Source organism: Diceros bicornis, chromosome 6 (genome assembly GCF_020826845.1).
Source record: "Diceros bicornis minor isolate mBicDic1 chromosome 6, mDicBic1.mat.cur, whole genome shotgun sequence".
In the NCBI taxonomy this organism is placed as follows: domain Eukaryota; kingdom Metazoa; phylum Chordata; class Mammalia; order Perissodactyla; family Rhinocerotidae; genus Diceros; species Diceros bicornis.
Window position 1 is genome coordinate 54,872,895 of NC_080745.1, and position 18,644 is coordinate 54,891,538.

At 35.3% G+C, this 18,644-nt stretch overlaps 1 protein-coding gene across 4 annotated transcripts in view; it reads left to right on the forward strand.

The window, feature by feature from the left end:
- The first annotated feature begins 542 nt into the window (after nt 1-542).
- LOC131407221 (lipase member K) overlaps nt 543-18,644 on the forward strand; it is a 48,567-nt gene continuing 30,465 nt past the window's right edge. For all 4 annotated transcript variants that reach the window (XM_058543474.1, XM_058543471.1, XM_058543473.1 and 1 more), the window contains exon 1: nt 543-858. The gene's annotated coding sequence lies outside the window, so the exon portion shown is untranslated. The remainder of the gene's footprint in view (nt 859-18,644) is intronic.

An 18,644-nucleotide genomic window follows, 5' to 3' on the forward strand; every position in this document is an offset into this window, starting at 1 on the left:
AGAAATACTCTTCTTGCTCTTCAGATGAATTTTAAGCATATAAAACATTAGTTTGGGAATCATTTTAGAAGTTTTGTAGGTTTAATTTAACCGAATTAGACCTGCACCCTCATAATTATGAAAACAGAAAATAGAAATCTATGCAGTTCTAAAATTCCTTACAGGTTATCTAACAGCAAATCTGTACCCAGTGCAGACACAGGAGCTGCTTAGGGAGTAGGAAAGAGACTGGTTAGAGAGAAGGAAAAAAGTGTTTTTGCCTTTAGCTAGCTGGAGATCTTGAATGAGACACTGTCTTTCTAGGTTTCAGTTGAAAGAATTGGATACATTTTCCGCATTTCCTGCTAATTCTAACACCCAATTTACATAACAAGGTAGAGGAAATTTAGGAAAGCCAAAGCAGTCATTGGGAATGAATAGCATTACAGGTGTTGCAGTTGGAGGATGTGGGGGATTAGGCATTTTATAGAAATGCTTGTATGACTAGGTCATTACATCCATCCTTGGGTGAAAATTATTTTCTGAATAGATAGTTTATATTCTACTGAGAAGCTTCCAATTCATCTAACCCTTGAGACACAGAACTTGGGGACTGGCTTGGCAGGAGCAGGGATTTTAGTCCATTAACACTCTTTTTTCATCACTGGCTAAGAATTCACCCACGAGGTTGCATGGGCGGCATCTGTCATATTTGAAACCATAATTAATCTGCATCCTGTTGAGAAATTTCTGGTTGCAACATCTCCTGGGCTGTTTCGAACAGAGCATGCGCCACTGACAGCTGCCTGTGGAAGGAGCTGGAATCAACCTGAAGCTCCCAGCCCTGGAAGACAGACCCCCAGAGACGACAGAGATTGGGTAATGACTATTGATCTGTTTGCAGAGCCTGGGTCATGGTATTTCAATGAGACATGGGAAATACTTGGAGGTACAGGACTTTACATGTTGGTGAGGAACATTGTGTTTTGATTCTATTAGGTTAAGCAAGAGATAACAAGAGTATAATGTGACAACTCCAGATGGATAAGATACATTGCAGAGTTTTCTAGGCAGGTTGCGATGAGTTTTCCCTTTCAGAAAGCTGTAGCATTTAGAAAGCAGACGTCACTATATTTGAATCTTATTGAGAGGAGGTATCATAAATCTACATCTGGGAAAGCCAAGTGACAGATACTTTTATGGATTTGAGAGAACTTTCTTTTGACTTGTGGACCTAGAGTTTTGGATAATGTTTTAAAAACTGGTTAGCATTTTCAAAAAGCCTTTTATTGTCTCATTTCAATGGCCTTGAGTGTGAATAGTCTTTCTTGCGAGCAAGGTCATCCACAGGAAATTGTGGGGCTAAGTGATTGGCAGGAGTCAGTGTCCTAAGTGACAGTCCTGCTTATGAAAATTATGAATACCCTTCTCGTACTTTGTGAAGGACACATCATTCTCCTTTTCTGCTGTTTTGTGATAAATAGCCTTACTGGGTGAGGAGTGAAAATGTGGTTCATATTAATGTGGGTGTTATTTAAGAGTAACATGCTCCTCCAACCCTCATAATTGCAGACCTGCATTCAAGGCTGGGGAGATGAGGATGAGTCAACCTGATGGACTAACATCACCCCAGACATTGAGAGATTAAATGATTGTCCTTTAATTCTCTATATAAAAGCCAAACAGTTGTTTTTTCTTTGTTTTTTACACTATACTTATTCTTTATTTTCTGTTTGTAGAAATAAGAAAGAAGTTGTTACCAGACTTTTTTACGTCTGAAAAAAGAAATGAGTTCAAATATATAACACTTTAGTACACTTAACACTTCAGACTGGAAATATGATAGTGTAGAACTAAATTTAGAGATGGGAATATGATGTTAAAGGAGTCATTTTACTCTAATACAGCTTGCTTTAATGTCCCTTCACTGGCCTATCCTATGTCTCTGACTTTGTAAAAGAATTGGGGGAAAAATTTCTTTCACAGCTTCTCCTTTGTTATCTATCTCATTTTTAAAATTTTGAAGCAACAGTTTTTCAGAGTTCAAGTCCTTTCTCCTTAATATTGTAGAAGAACCATGAAAATATAGTGCCCTCTAGATGTTTGCTATTTATTTTTCTTTTCTTTGTTGGGCGTTTTATCTCCCTTTCATCCTAAAACTCTTTTCTCTTCTGCTGCCTCTGGACTTGGAGCACAGAGCAATTGGCCTCTCAATTCTATTTGAAGATCCTATCAAAATTGACTAGTCCTTCTTTGTTTTACACAAAGGTGCTTAATCCTCAAATCTGGAAATTTGTAGGCCTGGATATCCTGTTGTGTAATGATTTCTTTGCCAGCCCCAGCGGTCTAGTCATTAAGATTTGGGGCTCTCACCACCCTTCTATTGGTTGTCACGCTGTGGCGGCTGCATTTGCTGTGATGCTAAAAGCTATGCCACCAGCATTTCAAATACCAGTAGAGTCACCCATAGTGGACAGGTTTCAGCAGAGCCTCCAAACTAAGACAGACTGGGACCACCTACTTCAGAAAAAAATTGACTGTGAAAACCCTATGAATAGCAGCTGAGCATTGTCTGATATAGCATCAAAAGGTGAGAGGATGGCTCAAAAAGACCAGACGGGGTTCCGCTCTGCTGCATACAGGTCACTGGGAGTGGGGATTGACTTGACAGACACTAACAGCAAATAATTGCCTTCCATTCACTTGTTAATAATCTCCTTACTCTTCCTGGTTCGTTAAAGTCTTTCACTCCGTGTGTGGAGGAATTCAGAAAACAGAAAATCAATTTAGATCTTGATTCCGATTAACTTTGCTACTGATAGTTGTGTAACCTTGTGAGTCACTACTCTTTGGTAAGAGATAAGAATATCGGAGTATGTGAAAGAGGCTGAGTGAGGTAAGGCAAGACAGAATCTAAATATTTGTAAACCTCCCAATCAATTTTAGATTGAACATGTCAGATCAAAAGGGAAAATGTGGCAGACACCAAAATGTTTTAATTGGCAGACAACAGTCTTTTAGCAAACTCAGTCATTTGTATTACTGCCAAAAATCCCATAATAAATAAAAACTGCAGGAACTGCTGAAACAGTTATTACAAGGTGGAAACCCTAAAACTTGTGGACTTTGCCTCAGAAGAAGATTCTTAGGGCCCTTAGAGGTCATTGAATTTAAATTTATACCTAATTATTTCTAAATGTCTCAAGTTTATTTTTATTATGAGAGGAATTTAATCTAATAAAGCCATTGAGGAAAATATATAACCAATAAGTAAATTAGTAGAAGAGGGAAAATTTTTATTCCCAGTATCCAAATATAATCATTACCATTTTGGAGTAATCCTTCCAGTCTTTTTGAAGATCATACTTTTTTAGTTTGTTTATTCTTTTGAGATAATTTAAAAATAAAATTGTAATTATATCTGTAAGTTGCTTATTCGTTTTTGCTTCTATAGCCCCAAATAAATTTCACAAAACTCCATAAATAAACACAAATTTTTAGGCTGATAAATAAAAATTTTTATTATAATTTTAAATAGTTGCAAGGGATGCACCTTAAGGCACATTGTAAATATTGACAGTTTAAAATGAAATTGTTACACAATTTTTTCAATATACCCAATAGAATAGTGACTTGATACCTAATATCATCCATTAAAAAAAAAATCTCTTTTTTAATGGATTGAAATTTTATATCTTTTGCTTTTTCCTTGAATTCATATTCCCATTCCACTTTTTATACAGATATTTTATGTATTTCCATAAAAATATATCCAAACATAATGTATTTGTATGCCTAAAAAGTCTTTCATTGATCAATTCATTCTTCTCTGCAACTAAAAAGTAGATATACTGCATTGAAATTTAAGTTGTTTTCATTTCTTCTGACCATAAGGTTTCATTTTCTTTTAATTTCTTAATTATTTATATTGTCATTTTTATTAGTATACAGTTGGTCAAAGGATCATAAATATATTAAAAGTTTAATGAATAATTAAGAATTAAAATCAAATTTTATTAGCAATGAATCTCTTAATGACATGAATAGACCTTTTCCTTTAATTCATACACCCAGAGATGATGATGATTATTATTTTTTTTTAATCTTTATTTTTCCTTCATTTTTGAAGATATTTTACTGGAGATAGAACTCTTAAGTTGGCAGTTTGGCTTGTTATTCCTTTTAGTACTTTTGTTTTATTTTTTTTTAGGAAGATTGGCCCTGCGCTAACATCTGTTGCCAATCTTCCTCTGTTTTTTCTTTTTTCTTCCCAAAGCCCTGTGCATAGTTGTGTATTATAGTTATAGAGTTGTAGCTCTTCTATGTGGGACACCGCCTCAGCATGGCTTGATGAGCGGTGAGTAGGTCCACACCCAGGATCCAAACCTGCAAACCCCAGGCCACCAAAACAGAATGCGCAAACTTAACCGCTACGCCACGGGGCCGGCCACAGATGATTATTATTTATTGACAGATGAGACAAAATTCAGCATCAATTCTTTTCGGTTTATTCAACAGATACAAGTGCTGAAAAATCGTATTTACATAATGTCATTCAATTTTGAACTCTTTCTGAAGCTCTGGGTCACAAATTACATAGTGATGCATACACAAAAATTATTTTTAATGATCTACCTCCTAAAACTCAAGTAAATCCTTTTTCAATTTTTTGAAAGCAAAGAATTAGAAACAAACCAATTTGCAGAGGTTAATTGCACTTAGAAAAGGATTGTTACTTTATTAACAATACATTTCCTAATACCAGTGCCAACATTGTCAAGTGTTTCTTTGTTAGGGGTCTCAGACTTTTTTACAGCCTGGGACAATTCACCATAGCAAGACTCAGGAGAAGAGAGAGACCTTCTCTTCGTAAAATAGAGTTAGAAAAGGAGAACCTGCTTGAAGCTAGAAATTCTCAGGTCATATCAACTTTAGGAAAGAGTATATGTGGGAGTCAAAGATCTAGAATTTGATGTTTTTAAAAATTATGTGCCTGTGTATTTCTTGGAAAGTCATTGCATACCCTAGTATGAAGACTAATGGGACATATAGTTCTTCCTCACAACAGTTTTTCCCCATTTGGCATAACATTATAAGTATATCTTCATGTTATTATGTAGTCTTCATTAACATTTTAGTGGCTTTATCTACAATATTTAATTATCTAATATATTTAATTCACATTATAGTTTATTTAAGCATCCCTTTATAATAAAAAATCTGTTTTTAATTTTTATGTACTGCAAATAACAAGCATGAAAGCAATTTTGTACAAAAAGATCCCCCCTATCTTCAAATTGAGAATGTGTCCATTTAGTATAAATTTATTGAGTGGAATTTCTGGGACATGATATGGATGTTCCTAAAAACTCTTCATAAATATAGCGATACTGTTTACCAAATAAGTTGCACTAATTTCTGCCTGCACTAGTAATCATTGAGAACACCTGGTTTTCAACATAGTTTCCGTTTCTTTTTAATTGAGTTATAATTATATTCAGTAAATCAGCACAGATCTTAAGTGTACAGTTTGATGAGTCTTAACAATCATCCTGGTCAAGATTTAGAGTCTACCATCACCCTAGAAGTTTCCTCTTGTACATTTCCAGTCAACCCCACCACCAAGCAAACACTACTGTGATTTCTATTTCAACAGATTCATTTTACCTCTTCTTCATCCTTGTAAAAATGGAATTATAGATTAAGCATTCTTTTGTGTCTGGCTTCTTTCATTCCAAATAATGTTTGTGAGACTTATCTATGTTGTTGCATGTGTCAGTGAGTTCCATTGCATAACTATGACACAATTGTGTATCCCCTCTACTCTTGATGGACATTTGGGTTATATCCAATAATTTGCTATTATAAATAAAGCGTCAATGAACAATCTTGCAAACAAGTCTTTATATAAACCTATATATTCTTTTATTTTCAGCAACTATCTAAAAATGGAATTGCAGTCTCACAGGGTTATAAGAAACTGCCAGAATTTTTAACAGTTATAATATTACAAACTCCCATCAGCAACATATGAGAGATCCAGCTGCTCCTCATCCTCTCCAATATTTGGTGGTTTTGATCTTTTTAACGTTAGTCAATCTAGTAGGTATGCAGTAGTAGCTCATGAAGGTTTTAATTTACGTTTTTCTGATGACTAACAAAATTGAGCATCTTTTCATGTGTTTATTGACCCTTCACATATCCTCTTTTGTGAAGTGTCTGTCCAAGTATCTTGTCCATTTTCTAATTTAATTGTATGTCTTATTATTTATTTCTTGATATATCCTAGATATGACTACTTTATCAGATAGCTATTGAAATATTTTCATTTTGTCTGTGATTTGCCTTATTACTTTCTTAATCATGTTTTTGATGACTGGAAGTTTTTTATTTTAATCGTCTTGTTTATCATATTTTTTCTTTTATAATTAGTTGTCTATCCCAAATTTGTAAAGATATTATCTTATGTTTTCTGCTAAGAGCTTTATGGTTTAGTTTTTACTTTTAGTTTTGTAATGTAGCTCAAGTGTATTTTTGTGTCTGGTTTGAGAAATGTATCAAGGTTTTTTTTTTTTTCCAAATTGATATCCAATTGTTCCAGCAGAAATAATTGTTGAAAAGATTTTCCATTTCTAGCTGCATTGCATTGGAGCCTATGTCAAAAATTACTAGATTACAGGGGCTGGCCCCGTGGCCTAGTGGTTACGTTTGGTGCGCTCTGCTTCAGTGGCCCGGGTTCAGTTCTCAGATGTGGACCTACACCAATAGGCAGCCATGCTGTAGTGGCGACCCACATACAAAATAGAGGAAGATTGGCACACATGTTAGCCCAGGGTGAATCTTCCTCAAGCAAAAAGAGGAAGATTGGCAACAGATATTAGCTCAGGGCAAAGCTCCCCCCCCACCCAAAATCACTAGATTGCATATAATTTGGTCTATTTCTGTACTATAGTCTTTTCATGGATCTTTTTCAATCCTTTTCCCAATGCTACATTGTCCTAATTATTGAAGCTACAGTACCCTTAAAATCATGTAATGTAAGCTCTCAAACTTTATTATTCTTTTTCAAGATAGTTCAGGCTATTATAGGGTCTTTATATTTCCATATAAATTTTAAAATCTACTTGTCGGTTTTTATTAAAAAGTAGGCTGAGATTTTCATTGGAATTTAATCAATCTATAGTTCACTTCGAGAAGTGGCAAGTCAACAGTATTGAGTCTTTTATGTATAAACAAGGTATATCTCTCCATTTCTTTAGATCTCTTTATGTTTTGTAATTTTCAGTATGATAATCTGCCTGGTCTTTTGTTCAATTTATTTCTTATTGTTTTTCTTTTTTATGCTATTTAACTCATATTTTTAAAATTTTATTTTCTAAGCATTTTCATTAGCATAAAGTATTGATGTTGGCCTTGTATCCTGATACTTTTCCGAGTTCAGTTATTAGATCGAGTAATTTTTGTGCAGATTAGTTAGGATTTTCTAAATGCACCATCATACCATATGCAAATAAATTCAGTTTCACTTCTGCTTTCCCACTTTTACGCATTTTTGTTTTGTGTTGGTTTGCTTTTGCTTTTTGCTTTATTCAATAGCACCTGCAGCACCATGCTGAATAGAAGTGATAAGAGCAGATAACCTTTCTGTTGTCTCATTCTTAAGGTGAAAGTATTTAATATTTTGCCATTGATTATAATTATAGCTGGAGAATTTTTCATACAAGTCCTTCAACTGATTGAAGAATTTCCTTCCTATTTCTATTTTGCTGAGAATTTTTTCTTAGGAAGAGGTGCTGAGTTTTGTCAAACATATGTTCCAATTTCAAAACTGATCATCTTTTATTTGCTAATTTGATTAATTTCCATATTATTCTAATAGTCTTCGCTACCAAATTATCCACCCAGAAGATTAAGAACAATTTCTCAGGAGGGAGAGTACTCCAGTAATGTTGACCTTGAAATCTTTCAGTTAAAATCATAATTTTTGCCACTTTTTAAATAGATAAGAAATGTACAATACATTTTAGTAATATTTTCAGCTAAAAAGAGTTAAAACCAGCAATGACAACAACAATAAATGGTAACAGAGCAAGTAAGTTTCATTTACCTACTTACCATTCTCACATTTATTCAGCAAATCCATACTGTAGACCTACCATGTGCTGTATGTTAATGGCCTAAATTCCCATAAATGGTGAACAGATATTTGCTATGAGTACAGTGCCGCTTCCTCAGATATTCTTTGTAGCAGTCATATCCTGATTATCCTAGACAATGTGTTTTTTCCAGACTCCACACTGTGAATCATTTGAGCCAAAGTTTGTTTTCCTCTTTTCATTAACACACAGCACCTGTTCAGCCTAATTACAGCCTTCGTGGGTATCTAAAACTGATTTATCTGTGCCATTTCCACTTACTCTTCTGTTTATTTGTCTCAGAGATAATAGTCCTATTTAGAAGCACTTTAAAACCAAAATGCTGATGTGATTCTTCCTGCTACAGAGAAAAAGTAGGGAGGAAGAAAGAAAGAGAGAGAAGGAAAAAGAAGGAGGAGGGAGGGAGTGAAGAAGAGAGAGAGGGACAAAGAGACTAAGAGAGAAAATCTTTGAGGTGGTGCACTACAATGGCCAGAAATTTCTCTTTCCCTTGAATAAAGAAGTTGAGCCATTTTTTACCGGAGGGCCAGGTATGAGGAAGCTGGAAAGATAACCAACTTCTTTTGAATAAGATTTTCAGCCTGTAACTGTTTACATTAAATTACTGAAAATTCCATGAAATGTAGTCATGCTGATAGTCATTAAAAGAGATGAAACGAGAGGCCACCCGGTGGCGCAGCAGTTAAGTGTGCGCGCTCCACTTCCGCAGCCCGGGGTTCGCAGGTTTGGACCACAGGCACACACTTGATGCACCGCTTGTCAAGCCATGCTGTGGCAGCCTCCCATATAAAGTAGAGGAAGATGGGCACAGATGTTAGCCCAGGGCCAGTCTTCCTCAGAAAAAAAAAAAAAGGAGGATTGGCATGGATGTTAGCTCAGAGCTAATCTCCCTCACAAAAAAAGAAAAAAAAGAAATGAAATGATACAAGGAATACTCCACCACCTATATCAAGTATTATCTGAGGGTACTGGTTAAAAATGCAGCTCTTGTGGGCCGCCCCGTGGCTTAGCGGTTAGGTGCGCGCGCTCCGCTGCTGGCGGCCCGGGTTCGGATCCTGGGCGCGCACCAACGCACTGCTTCTCCGGCCATGTTGAGGCCGTGTCCCACATGCAGCAACTGGAAGGATGTGCAGCTGTGACATGCAACTATCTACTGGGGCTTTGGGGGGAAAAAATAAATAAAAATAAAATCTTTAAAAAAAAAAAATGCAGCTCTTGAGTCTTATACTTTACCTTATAATGAGAATCTCTGAGAGATAGAGCTGAAGATTCTAGTATGTTTAACAATTCCCCCAGAGTTTCTGAGGTTTGAGGAAGGAAGTGAATGGAAGTAACCTGGTAAGGATATTGGGCAATTGTAGTTGCTTCTTTTCTTGTTTTCAGTAACTTTATTGAGGTATAACTTGTGTATTGTGATAATGTAATTACCCATTATGAGTATACAAGTCAAGAGTTTGGACAAATAAATAAACCCATGTAAGACCCATAAAATCAATCTTGATATTAAACATTTTCATCACCCTAGAAAGTTCCTTTATGTCACTTTGCCCCCGCCCCATCCCTAGCCCCAACTCACCCTTGATCTGATTTCTATCACTATATATTGGTATTAATTTTTTTCTAAGATTTGATATAAATATAATCATACTATACATTGTCTTTTGTGTCTGCCTTCCTTTGCTCAGAGTAATGTTTTTGAGGTTTATCCATGTGGTTACATGTATCAGTAGTTGGTTCCCTTTTCATTGCTGAGTACTATTTCATTGGATGGCTATACCACTATCTGTTTATCCATTCTATTATTGACGGACGTTCAGGTTATGTCCGTTTAGAGTCTATTATGAATTAAGGTACTATGAATATTTGTTTACAAGTCTTTATGTAGACATATGTTTTCATCATGTGGTTACTGTATGCTGTATATTTAACTCTACAAGACTCTATAAGATGATACCTAATTGTTTTATCTAATGTTTACCATTTTTCACTTCCACCAGCAATGCACAAGAGTTTCAGTTGTTCAACTTCCTTGCCAACAACTGGTCTTTTTAGTTCTAGCTATTAGAGTGAGTATGAAGAGCTATCTCATTGTAGTTTTAATTTGCATTTCCCTGATCACTAAAGATAAGAAGCACCTTTTTGTGTACTTATTAGTCATTTGTATATATTCTTTCATAAAGTGTTTGTTCAAGGCTTTTGTCCATTTTATTATTGGCTGCTTGATTTCTTATTGAACTTTAAGAGATCCTTATATATTCTGGATAAAATGTTTTTGTCAGATACTTCTTTTACAAATATTTTCTCTAAGTCTATGGCTCAACTTTTAAATTTTTTAGTGGTGTCTTTTCAGCAGTACACGATTTTAATTTTGATGAAATGCAATTTATCATTGTTTTCCTTTAAAGTTTTTTATGTCCTGAGGCATCTTTGCCTACCCCAAGGTCACAAAGATTTTCTGTGTTTTCTTCCAAACTTTTACAGTTTTAGCTTTTTATATTTAGACCCATGAATTACTTTTATCTTTTGTGAATTAGAAGTCAAGATTATTTTTTTTTCTGTGCATGGTCTAGCACTGGTTTTGAAAATATGACTCCTTTCCATTGAATTACTTTGAAAGCTTTGTCTAAAATCAATTGACCATTTGTATATGTGTCTATTTGTGGACTAATTATTGTATTCCATTGAACTATATATTTATCCTCATGACACTACCACATAGTCAGTCTTGATTATTGTAGCTTTATAGTAAGTCTTGAAATCAGGTAGTATAATCATCCAACTTTATTACTTTTTCAAACATATTTTGGATATTTAGGTCATTTTAAATAGATTATAAATTTATGTTGGCATCATAAAATGAATTGGGAAGAACTTCTTCCTTAAACATTAAATAGGATATTAACCAATGAAACTGTTAGAGCCTGGAATTTTTGTTAGTGTGTGGAAATGCTTTTGAAAACAGATTCAATTTCTTTAGCAGATAATAGAGCTAATCAAATGTTCTATTTCTCCTTGAAACAGTTTCTAAAGTTGTGTTTTTCAAAGAATGTGTTCAGTTGATCTAATTTATCAAATTTATTGGCATGTAGTTTTCATCATATTCCCTTATTATCATTTTATTGTTTGTAATATCTTTAACAAAAAAGAGAAAATTTGAACAAAGTTTTGGAAAAGAGTTTGAAAAAAATTTGAAAAAAGAACATCATTATTTAGTAATAGATTGGAGATAGAGTTTGAGGAAATCAGAATATGAGAAAATTTCTAAGTTTTCAGCTTTCAAGGTTAGGGAAAAAAAGAGTCTAGAGTTGAGAAGATGAAAGATGAGTTGAGAAAGGAAAAAGAGTATAATTTCATTTGTGGGTATGTTGGACTAAAGGTTTCAAAAAGTAATGAAAGTGGGTATGTCCTGAACACCCAGGGAAATATGGGGTTAGAGCTCAGACAAGTGGTCAGGGAAGGATGTATGGATTTGGATTTCTTTCTCACCTAGGGAATATATGAAAGCATGTGGTTGGGGAGAGATACCTGAGAGGATGAGTATGGGGAGAAAAAAAGTGAGCAGTGGGCAGAATACATGATGCCATTGGATCAAGGAGAATGGGGACAGCTAGTGGATGTGGCTAGAGAATGGTGGAGCTGGGAATCAGACACCAGAAGTGAAGACAGTGATAGGCTATTGGGAAGAAAGTGGGAGAGTTCCTACAGGTTTTTTTTTTTTTTGAGGAAGATCAGCCCTGAGCTAACATCCATGCCAATCCTCCTCTTTTTGCTGAGGAAGACGGGCCCTGAGCTAACATCTATTGCCAATCCTCCTCCTTTTTTTTTCCCCCTTTTCTCCCCAAAGCCCCAGTAGATAGCTGTACGTCAAAGTTACACATCCCTCTAGTTGCTGTCTGTGGGACGCGCCTCAGCATGGCCGGACAAGCGGTGCCTCGGTGTGTGCCTGGGATCTGAACCCGGGCCGCCAGGAGCAGAGCGGGCGCAGTTAACCGCTAAGCCACAGGGCTGGCCCCGAGATCCTACAGGGTTTAATAGTGCGATTTGTCTGTTTTGTTATCCAGTTCATTTAAAAGAAAAACACAGGGAAAAGCTCTCAAAGTCTCTGCTAAGTACCTTACTATGAACATGAGATTCCTTTGGAATGGCTCCTCTCCCATCCAGATCTTTTCATTCAAGGGATGACAAAGGAGAGATTGGGCTTGGTCTTTAACTCCATTTGAATGAATTTAGAAACACAGCAAAAGGCATTCACTTTCTGCTCTTGAATCTTTCTAAAATTAAGATGCATGTTGCCTTATACTCTTCCATTTTATAATTCTTTATAATTTAAATGTGCTGCCTTTAACATTATCTCCTGGACCCTCACGGCAACCTTATGAGGTACCCGCATAGGGCATGTATGTTCAGCCATGTTGTTTTCCCAGATAAGTCAAGAAAAGCCCAAACTAGAAGTCTTCTGTCTTCACACTCTTCAAGTACCTCTCAGTCCTACACTGTAATGGAGAAGAGGATAGTAAGCTTTCCCTGCTCTGTGCACAGTTAGAGAAATAATGATGTATTATCTGATTGCATAACAAAAATAAGCAAATACATACTTGCCGTAAACTTTCTGCTAATATCTCACTGGGAAATGCAAAGACGCACAGCTCAAATTCCATTTGTATTTACTGGGAGCATTGTTTACCAACAACTGAACGAGGGGAAATTGCTCAAACATAGCCATTTTTAAGCCAGGAGGTGAAAAAACAACACCCAGATTGTCCAAAAGTGTTATTTCATGTGTAATTCTTTCTTTTTTAAACTTTTCTCCCTTTTTTTCTCTCTTTCAGGGCAGGGAGTATGCTCTTCCAGTGTATTATTTAGCCTGGTTACAATCATATAGATAACAATGGTTCATTATAAACATGGATCTTTTATCCTTTTATCCAAATATTTGTCTATGATATGATTGCTTTCTTCCTCCCACCCACTCTCTTCCTACATTTCTTTTTCATCCTTCTGAGCTCATTAGTCAATAACAGATGAAACAAAGAAGTAAGCCATCATTGATTATAGGGAAGATGTGGTTTCATATCTTTTACTATATTAGACCTGGTGTACATATATATATATATGATTTTCATCCCAATTGTCACAACTCTCTTGGTCTGTGACAATGTCACACATTTTATTTACATGTTATTGTGCATGTTCACAACAGCTTTGTCTTGTGTGTTTTATTTGGTTGCCAAGCAACTTGCATACACAGGATGGTTTAATATTTCTAGGCCCCATCCCATTTTCGATGTTGTACTGATAAGAATTTTATTCTCAAATCTATTAAGACAAAATTGCTCTTCTGTTCTATCTTCTGAGTTACACTGTGCCCAAACGTTCTAATATCTATTAATACTTTGAGAAAATTTCAGTATAGGATAGTTTTATAAGAGGAAGTAAGACTCAGTGAAAAGAACATGGAGTAAAATAGATCTTTTTCACATCCTAAATTGACATTTTCTACCAGTGGAAAAATAATAATGATGATGATTAAGCATATAGATGTTAAATCCATGGTATAAAAATTATAGGTTAAATAGGTAAGGTACTCTATATAGTAAGAAATGAGAATAGAAGTTTTAAGGTACTCTATATAGTAAGAAATGAGAATAGAAGTTTTAAGCAAACAAATTGTTAACTGCTCTTATATGTTCCTATTTGAGAATAGATATTGGTACAAAATAACCTGTCATTCATTCATAACTCAATTCAAAGAATTATACCATATCTAGCAGGAGCAAGGCTAGAGACATGAAAGATATGAGAGCTGTAAATACTGGCAGAGTATAAAATGTGGTTCTTGCCTTTAAGAAGCTTATGGATGAGTTTGACAGCCAAGACACACACACATCTGAAACAATCACTGAATAATAGAAAGTATGTTATTATAATAGCTACCATTTATGGAGTGTTAAGCATTGTTAGATGTTTCTTGACATTAGTTGTCATCTTATTTATCATTTTTCATTATTTATCATCTTAAGCTAACCCTACAAGGTAACTATTATTATCTCCATGATACAGATAAAAAAACTAAGTTTCATGGAGGTTAAGTCAACTAGCAAAAGTCACACAGCTAATAATAATAACGGTGATAGCCAACACTTATGGAGTGCCTGTAATATGCAGCTTCAGTGGGACACATTAACGGATTTTAGAGCACAGGAGCTGTGGCTGATGGCTAGTTCTGCTCCCTGTGGTTGGGATCTGAGAGATGCATTCTCATGGCCACCAAATCCTCTAAATGTCAGAGTCAGAATTTTAATTCAAAATTTTTGGCAAAGCACTCAGGGACTCATCATTACCTTTGTCTTGCCATTGAGAAGACTGAGATTCATCAGAGAGCCATAGATAGAAACTGGCCTTTATGAGTTTTCAGAACCAAAGCTTGTTTAGAGCTACCAGTGGGGTCTTTTACCTGCATATTCTGGCCAAATCTCACCTCCATTTCTACAACATAGTTAAGAATTGGAGTGTGGATTCATTGAGATTGCTATCCAAGCATTGCCATAAGCCCTGGTTAAATGTCTGCTTGATAAGCCTGACAGTAACTATAGTGGGGCAATGAGAAAAGTGGAATGAAGGCCTCTATTATTTCTGGTATTCTTTTGTGGAGAAATTTGTATCCTTGATTTCATCATCAATGTACCTGGCAGTGAAAAATGCATTACTTATGAGAGTTCTCTATATAATCCACATGTGTTTCATGTAAAATATTTAATCCCAATGTGAAACAGAAAATGTAGCAATATTCTTTTGAAAGTGTCATATTTCCCCCTCACTGGAGTAGCTAGAGGGAAAGACAGAAGATAACCATTAGAGAAGGGAGATTTTGAACAATGGAAGAGAGTCTTACAAATGATCACATTCCTGGTATTATCTTTTTACAGCCAAATTTGGTTAAAGCTACAGCAGCTCTCACCAGTCATGGAGGGCATCTGTCTGCAAAAAAGTTTTCAAAGATTAGGTTCCATTTTTTGGCTACTTGTGTCATTTTAGCCCTCCCTTCATTATACAGATTTTTTTTTTTTGGTACAATGAATAGAAAAATAAATAAAAATATAAAAGCAGCATTTCCCAACTGTGTTCCTTAGAAAATTTGGGTCATAGTATGTTTAATTGGTATTATTCAATACCATTTTATTATTTATTTTATTATTCAAATTTTATTATTCAAATAAAATTCTAAGAGCAAATAAGACTGCAGAAAAGTAGATTAAACAAAATTAAACAGAGTCTTGATTACAGGACTATACTGAGCCTTAATTATGATATTGTTAAGTTAAGACTTTCCAAGCAAGTCATGTCTGTAGAATTTATATGTACTTATTTTATTTATATATACATATATAGTCTATGACTCTCCAAGGAAGTAATATATAAATCAATTTATATATATAGTTTAAAATACATAGATATTTATATATTCTAACATATTTTCCTGTGAGCTCTTTCTACAAATAGCATCTTATGGGAGTCATGTTTTATAAGAAAGCAGTGTGAAATGCTGATTTAGAATGATAGATCAATATAATCTATATAGATTATATATATGAAAATATATAATAAATACATCCTATATTGCTTTAGTCGGGGTACTTGAAGCTAAAGGTCTCACTGTTAAGGACTGAGACTCCTCTGGAATTTATAATGTCTGCTCTCTTCTTAGTCTAACTTCCTTACATGCATTACTGTGAACCAGCAGGATGTCAATTTGGGACATATTCACCATGGAGCTAGCATAGAAACAGGGCAAAGAAGTAAGAGGCCTGCTGGAGTATCATTAAGGACAGGTGCTTGAATCAGGCAGACTTCTCCAACAATTATAGTTAATATTGTGAGCCTCAGATAGGGCATAGCAGGTAAACACACCCCTGGAAAATGCAGGTATGCACAGCCCTGGTGAGAGGTGCCTGAAGAAAACCTGTTTGGTTAGGACATGCCACTCCTTACAAAATGGAACACAGAGACTCCTCTTGTCTGGACATTTCACCCTCCATACCCAGATCCATTATACAAAGGAATGAAACAGAGGCAGCTGAATGGGCTCTATGTCATGGCTGCAAAGCACAACCTTCATGGCTAGTACATTCTTGTGTCATCCCTTGGGACTAGACTCCAGCTCTTCCTATGAGCAGCACACAGTGCTAGCCACCTAGCCCTCCTCCCCTGCACCATTACAAGCCCCACAGCATCTCCAGCTTGCCCATTTCAGAAGAGAGCTGGATCTGCTCTAACGCAGGGGCCCCAGGTTCACTTGCCAGTGATTGCAACTGAGAGGCCTCAAATGCTAATCACTCAGCAGAAACTAGAGCAACTAAATTGTACATGCCATGAGAGAAAAGACTAATTTTTAAAAATTTCCCTATTACCATCCCATAAAATCCAGTCCTGAATTAAGGAGATACTCAACTCCCAAAGCTTACTGTCAGAGAGGACCAGTGAAGCGGGGTGAAATGAAACCAGACAAGAAAGGCATAACACAAAATAGTGAGTCACAGTGGCATATTCCTTAAGATTAAATGACATACTCATTAATTCTTTCACCCATCTATTCGACAAACATTTATAGGAATCTCCATGATAAGTCTCAGAGGGACAGAAATGAGAATGAAAGTTTCTCAAGGAGTCCAGTCTGTCCAACTGTTTTTCACATGCTGGAATGCATATGAATTACTGGGAATGATGGTTTAAAATGCAGATCCCTGGTCACACCTCCATAGATTCTCCTTAGGTCTGGCTGGGGCAGGTTCTAAGAGTCTTCATTGTATTCTATGGAGATTATGATGCCTGCATCTATGGGATACATGGAACACTAACCAGGCACCTAGCAGCCAGAGGGCCCTAGTAAGTCTATTCTGAATGGACTGAGTGGTTAAGAGCATAATGCTTAGGAGCATTTCCTTCAGACTCAGGCGACCTGAGTTCAGATTCTGGCTCCATTACTATCTATTTGACCTCAGGCAAATGACTTGAACTCTTTAAGACCCAGTTTCATTTGAAATAAAATAGGGATAATATTTCTTATCCCATGGGATTATTTTGAGAATAAAATGAGATAATGTGTGTCTGCCACATTACTTGGCACATAATAGGTGCTCAATGCATAGTTCTAACAGTAATAATAATTATTGCTGTCAGTGGTGTTATTATTATCACTACCATAGTAATTCACCACAATTAAGCTATATTAATCAATATTAGTTATGTATAAATTTAATATAAAATTACATATTTACTACATAATTCACATATTATTAATCATATTAATTGTAGTATAGATTAATTACATTAATACTTATAATCAGCAGAGATTATGACTTTCATAAATCCAAGAGAGGAATTCATGGAATTTTCTATAATGGAATAGTGAAGGCATCCTCTGAAAAATCCTTCCATTTCCTACAGGGTGAGATTTACCATCTCTCTTACATATTAATTTGATATAATATCAATGTAGAATCTTTGCAATGTAGAATTGTAACACTTTGACTAGGAAGGAGAAAAGAAAAAGAAGGATGTGGGGGAAGTGGTGTTGAAAACACAGAGAAGGGAGAGAAGTGACTGCTCTGCTTTGTATAGCCCATAATATACCCACACCAGCCTGGTGTGGGCAAATGCTTGATCCTGTGGGATGGGCATATGCTTTGGAGCTAAATTTACTTTGGCTTAAATTTTGTCTTTATCACTTCCTAGAAGAAAACAGAACAGGTTAGCAGATAGAGTGTGTTTTCTAACACAATTTGAAGATCTTCATCATGTAAAGACGGTAGTAAATGGGAGGTCTTCTGTAAAATGTCCCCCTCTGTCATTTTTGCAGTTGTTGTTTATTTGTCTGTTGTTGTTTTTAAACTTACATAGTTTCAAAGACAAAAGAAGACTATACATCCTTTTTCCCCCATAATTTTCACAATTTTCTATTTGAAAAGTAACTCCTTTCTTAGGATAAAGTAATATTAAATATAGAAAATTTAGAAAATATGGAAAATCTTTTAAAAATGAGATAATAATCACCCAAATATTCACTATCTAGATGTAACCATAATTAAAATTTGGTGCTTAGTCTTTTTTACCTTTATAATTTTTTTATCACTGAGCTCAAAAGATATGCACAATTTACATTGTTTTCCCTTAATATCACATTACAGGAATTTCACATATCACACATAAACGTAATACTTGGTGGCTGAATAATTCCATTCTTCCTCACCTATAATTTACCAACCTCATATTGTGGAAAAATTCACTATGTTAAGAGGTACAATAAGGAACAATTTTATACATGATACTTACATAAATATTATTTTTCTTTTGGATAGACTCTTGGAAATAGAATTACTGAGCGAAGTGTATGAATATTTTAAAATTTGCAAGACATGTTAATAAATTTCTTTCCATACAGGTTGTGCCAATGCTCACTCCATTATCAGAATAAAAGTACTAATTTAACTGATAACTAGATATATTAAATGT